Raw genomic sequence first — 6,674 nt, forward strand, 5'->3', positions numbered from 1 at the left:
TTTATTAGATAAGAAGAATTTTTGTCGAAGAAGCCAAAACTCTTCCCATTCTATATCACTAAATATGTTATTCCAAAAACTCACACAAGCAGGTAAAGAGATCTGAGATCTATTAATAATTGAACGAATGTCTTTGTTTGATATGGTATTGAGAAGACTTTGGTCAACAAATAAGTTAGTGTTATCAAAAAGAGGAGAGTCGAATGAACCTTTAGGGCCAGATTTTACTAAAGGTATAATACAATTGGGAATTGCACCAAACACAATGGCATATTCTCTTGGGGGGACTGGAAAAGAAAATTCTTGCATAAATTGTTCATAAGTAAAAAGGACACCACGATCATCTAAAAGTTGACTGACTAAAAGTATATTTTTATCAAACCAATTGTGAAAAAAAGAGATTTATTTTTATATCTAATATTTTTATTATTCCAAATAAAGTAGCTATGTGGTGAAAAATTATAATTATGTATAAGTGACCAACTTATTAAAGCCTGTTTATGAAAACAAGATCAATTTAAAGGTATTTTAGAGATGTCAAAGTTGCAGCGCAATAAAAAATGTAAACCTCCAGCAGAATTAAATATATGATTTGGAATAAAATTCCAACAGGATGTGGGGTTGTTTAAAAATGTTTTTATCCATTTAACTTTAAACTAATTATTAAGAGTAGAAAAATCCACTAACTCAAAACCCCCCATAGCCCGATCAGCTACCATAACACTTTTTTTTAATTAAGTGAGTTTTAGACTTCCAAACAAAGTCAACTATAATTTTGTCCAGCATTCTACAAATTTCCACAGAAACATCCAGTACCATTGCAGGATAGATAACCCGAGATAACCCATCTGCCTTAGAAAGCAACACTCTACCTGTTATTGAGAGATCACGCTGTAACCAAGAGTTTAATTTGCGTCGAATAGAGAGAATAACAGGTTCAAAATTAAGCTTTGACATTTTTGAAAATTTAGTTTTTTTTTTCGTTTTTTACTCTTTAAGTTTGGGTAAAACGCAAAGCTCGTCACTGTCCCTTTTTACACAGCCGTCCAATCACAGTGGAGGAGGCGCGGGACAAATATTACATTGACCAACCATGATCAAACTTGTACAACACAACAATAGAGAAGTTAATATTGCTGGTTGCTGCATTTTTATATTCGGTAATATTCTTCAAAATAAGATACTCGTAACTTGTTACATGTAAACAACGCGTCACTCAAGAAAAATGCAGTGCCTCCAAAGCTCTCTCAAGCACCACCAGCTGGTCGTTTTCAGAAGAGCACCAGGCATTATGTCAGCTGGCTAAAAACGCTCTGGTGGACACGTTAATTTATTCATTTATTGTTAGGCATATAGCCTATTAGTCTCTTATGCATTTATGCTATATAACTTAACAAACCTGAGAACTGAGTCCAAGGATTCCACACCATTCCTAGATACGTAATTCGCGTAGTGAATGAGCGTGCATGCACGCCCTTTTTTACGAATGATTGGAACTCATTAACATACACACACAACATACACAAATATCAAATCTGACCTTTACGAAGTATTTGTGAATACGGAGAGTTTTCGGGAAGGTCCGTTTTACGCGCAAATTACTCGGGTAAAAGGATAAAAAAGGATGTAAGTTATTAACTTTATTAATTTCTCATTTAAAAATCTAGTGTTTAATCATGTCTAAATATTTATTCAAATGAAGAATAACCTGCAATATTCTAGATATATTTAGTAAAGAGCCATACAGGTACCTAGTGTGTAAACGCATTACAAATGAAAATGATTTTTTTTCTGACCACAAAATGACTCTAATTTGCCTCTTTGCATTGGAATTTAAAACCTATTTTTCTATTTTAACTTTACATACTACATTCATTGAAATATAAGTAATACAAATATTATAAAAAATTGTATCAGTCATTAATGGACCATAATTTTTGCATAAATAGTATTTAGTACCAAAATATCTCCTCAAAATATTAAAGGGGTCATTATTTATAATATTTTATGCTTTTTTCACTTTTCTAATTTTAGCCAGTGTGTAGTGTGTATGTTTGGGCATAAAAAAGATCTACAAAGTTACAAATCTCAAAGTCCACTCCAAAGGGAGATATTTCGTTTGTAAAAAAATCCCTTTTCAAGAACTACAACGAAAGGCTCGTTTGGACTACAGTGTTGGTTTCCGGGCTTTGTGATGTCACAAAGCGGTCCATTAGAATATTATTAAAATAATTCCCGCCTACAGAAATTCTAATGGTTGGGGGATGGGGTGGGGAGGGGCGAGGTCGTGGTTAGAACACTTGGTTGAGTGCATCAGGCAAGATGACGATGAAGAAGAAGAAGTGTTGCTGCAGAGTTAGTGCATCAGAGAAAACGAAAAAGAAGAAGAAGAAGAGCTGCTGTAGCGTCAAGTTTTCAGCATGTCTAAAGGCGGTCACACACTGGACGAGATGCGCAGCGCCGCATCTAGAACAATTCTTACAACAAGTACAACACGACATAGCTGGGCGCCACGGACAGACGGCGAACGGCGCCGCTGGTGTGTGTACACTTATAGAAAATAATGTGCTCAAATTTTAAAGACGTAAAGGTGCGACGCGATGCGCTTCCTCCGTGCCCAAACGTCTTTGTTTGGGCTTCCGAAAGCGGATGATGTCAGGATGGTTGCAATTTATTTTTAACTCTGTTCCTGAGCATTATAACCCTGCATTTTACTGAGGACAGCTTCCACAACATGATGGAGTACATTTCACCAAAAAGCTTTTGTTGAAAGACGGAGCAAGGGGCGTGGCAGTACTGAAACACCGTCACAACGCACTGGGATAGCTAACCAATCACAACACATTTCGTTTTTCGGAACGTGGACCTACATCAAACCGGGAACTAATCGAGCCGTTTGTGCCAGGCTGGGAAGAAACGTACTTTAATAATGTAAATTATGTGAAAAATAATGCGTTTTTCGAACCACCAAGTATGAGAGCATGTTTTAGTACACCCCCAAAACAAAATCAAGACTTTGTAAAAGAGTATAATAGGAATTCATTTAAATAAATATTATTGGACTAAAATATAGAACACTTATTTAACTGAAAAATAGTTAAGCTGTATGGTCACATTATAAGTAAGCAATACCTGAGAGTTAAGAAAACCATATTAATGCTCACTCTCACTCTCCAAAATAAAATTACACTGTAAATGTCATCTACGTAAATCAATGCATAATATGCTGTAATGTTTACCAAACATTGCTGCAAATACCTGTATAATGAAGCTGTCGTCTATTCTACTTAAACCCATTCAAATGTATTGTCATCGCTGGTTGGAGAGCTCCGTGAACCACGTGACCGCGCGGCGACGCCGGCGAGATCAAAGCTTGTCGCAACTCTGGCTGCGTCCGAAACCGCCTACTCAATGAGTATACTTAACGAGCACTAAAAGAGTAGGTACTGTACAGCCAAATCTCGTTAAGTATAGCCTTGTCCAAATACCCACACTTTGCACTTGACCACTTGACTACTTATATGACGTATTTCCTGTATTTGGCCCAAGTGTTCAAGTGAGCACGAAGACCACAAGTGTGTGTCGAACTTTTCATTACCTGATGGGACACACTTGTAGTGTTGTAAAAATGCAAGTGTTTTCTTAGCTTTATTTTAATTTTAATTTGGAGATTTTTATTTCTTTATCATGGATTCTAATACCTTTAAACACATTGTTTTGGTTTACCATTAAATGTAAAAATTGAGTAACTAACAGAAAGAGAAAGGGAGAGACAGGGCAGCCCTGTCTTATTCCTCTGTTGATTGAAAATTTAGGCGTTGTTCCAGATATAAGTTTAACACAACTTTTACCTCTTACATACACTGTTTTTACTGCATTGATAAAATAATTATTAAAATCAAAGTAATGTAATACACTAAGAATGAAGTTGTGGCTAACAGTATCGAAGGCTTTTTGGAAGTCTAAAAACATAATTAGAGCAGGATCTAAAATTAAATCACGATAATCAATCAAATCAAGAACTAACCTTATATTATTTGAAATGTGTCGACCCTTTATAAACCCAGACTGGCACTCATCAATTAAGTCATCCAGGCCATATTTAAGACGTTTTGCCAAAATAGATGCCAAAATTTTGTAGTCGTTATTTAATAATGTGATTGGGCGCCAATTATCGACCAAAAGAGTATCTTTATGAGATTTTGGTACTAAAGTAATAACACCCTCTCTCATTGATGGTGGAAGGCATACATTGACAAATGATTCTTCATACACTGGGAGTAAAAATTTAGATAAATGGTCATAAAAAGTTTTATATAGTTCTGAAGTCAACCCATCACTCCCCGGTGATTTGTTGTTTTTTAAGTTATTAATGGCCTCTTTAACTTAATTGGAAGTTAAAGAATGGCCTCTTCCAATTATATATTTTTAGAACATATACAATTAAAGTCACTACTAACAGTTCTCTCTAAAGTAATAGAATTTAGAACAGGAAAAGGGTCAATGACATTGGATTCACTTTTATATAAGTTACTAAAAAATTCTGTAATATGGGATGAGATAATATTTTTATCTTCACAAACAACACCATCGATTTTCATTTTCCTAATCGCATTGACCTCCACTCTTTTTTTTCAAGATTAAAGAAGTATTTACTATTTTTTCTCCCATTTCTAACCATTGTTTTCTTGATCTAATAAAGGCTCCCTTGGCTTTTTCTTCATATATTTTGTCAAGTTTGTTTTGGAGTTTATTCAAAGAGACCTGATCTTCTAAAGTGAAAGTGCCTTTCTCTATTAAATTATTAATTTCAGCTGAAATTTCAAGTAAGTCTGCCTTCCTTTTGCTAGCTAATCTTTTACCATAGGTCCTAACAGCACATCCTATTGCCACTCCACCTGAGTGACTGGAACCGTGAGCTAACCACATCTCACCTCCCCATTGGTTTTTCCAAAAATTAAAATCCTCAGGGCACGAATGAGTCTCTTGAATGAAAATTAAGTCACTTTTGAATTCTTTGCATTTGGACAAGGGGTATGAATGCGATCCAGACTTCATCCGCGATGTTGACTATCATGTGATCTACAACGTTATAACAAGCGCAACAGATACGAGCGACAGATTTAATTGATCTCTCTGTAAATATTTTGATGTTTATGAAATTTCCTCATTTTGTGGTCTTGTTGAAGAAACAGCTGCCCTTTTATTGTGATTGTAGTATAACCAATACATTTTGGGTTGATTAAATTTGTATATTTTTAACCCTAGTAATATGACCCACAGTTTAATCCTTAAATATATTATTATTTATTACTAAAACCCAAAATCGTTATCTCTTGAGTATGTTGTTACTTTATTTTATGTGCAAAATTATTCATCCATAAGCAAAACCGGCTTAAATCTCCTGTTTTCCTCTTTTTCTTGTTGAATTTCTCTCTCGTTTCATCCTTGCGGCTTATAAACAACAACAAATGCAATATTTTGATGCATTGATTATACGAATATTATGATTATTCAAAGATATTTAACCTTGTCATTGTGCCTTTTTTTTGTGTATATAATCTTACTATGGTGTATGCAAACCCATTATATTTACGTTTTCTGCTTTTTGTCATTATTATCATTGTTAAAGATACTACCATCTTTCCCTGAGCTTGTATGTAATTATAAGTTCTGCAGTATTCATAAAAAAAGAACATAAGATCGACAGGTGCACGAACACCTCATAGCATCAGTAACTCCACAACCCTACCTAGTAGTTTTCCTCAGCGTGCATCTGCACAAAGGAGACGTCGATCAGCTGCTAGAAGATCTAACCATGAAAATAAATAAATACAAGTCATCGACACATGAAACGAAGCTTTATTCAAACATTGTTCAAACAATCATGTATTTACAGACGGTGAGCCCATATCTACTGCATCTCAACACAGCTGTGCCAATTCTGCAGCTTTATTCTGATGAAGCAGCTGACCACTGTGTCCACCTTCACCTGTCTCTGCCGTCCATCATGTCCCTCATTGCTGCAGTCAGACTGAACCTGATCATGGATGGGAAAGGGACATTGAGGCTGTCGTTGCCTGAGTGTACAGAGAGTATGAGGAAAGCAGGAGAACATGTGCGGTACAATCTGACTGTCACTCTGTCTGCTCCAAACATTCGTGTGCTGCTCTCCATGAGCACGACTATCTGTAAAACATTTAAACAGAGTAAAATATTTTACAATTAATGTCAGCATTTCATTTCATACATTTACAATTACATGCTAATTTTTGTCATAGCTTCATTAGTTTTGCAGTGTAGTGGGCTAAAGCACTGCATTGGTCAGCAGAAGGTTACTGGTTCAATCTCCGCAGTCATCACCACCGGTGTGTCCTTCAGCAAGGCTCTTTACTCCAGGTGGCTGCTGGGGGATTGGGGTCCCTGTAATAAGAGCACTGTAAGTCATTTCGGATAAAAGTGTCTGACAAATGCATCGCTCAATAAAGCTGCTTATTTCTTCAAGTTTATTTCTTCAAGGTATGAACCTTGTATGAACAAGTCAGCAGGACAAACTTGACCAAACTCACATCATCAGTGTCTTTTGGTCTTTCTCTAGATGCTTTCGCTGGCTCTGGGGTCACTGAGGATGAAGAGACCACAGCAACATCTGGTCCAGATGAGATAGTAAAAGA

This window comes from Sinocyclocheilus anshuiensis, unplaced genomic scaffold (assembly GCF_001515605.1).
Source record: "Sinocyclocheilus anshuiensis isolate Anshui unplaced genomic scaffold, SAMN03320099.WGS_v1.1 scaffold3006, whole genome shotgun sequence".
Lineage (NCBI taxonomy): Eukaryota > Metazoa > Chordata > Actinopteri > Cypriniformes > Cyprinidae > Sinocyclocheilus > Sinocyclocheilus anshuiensis.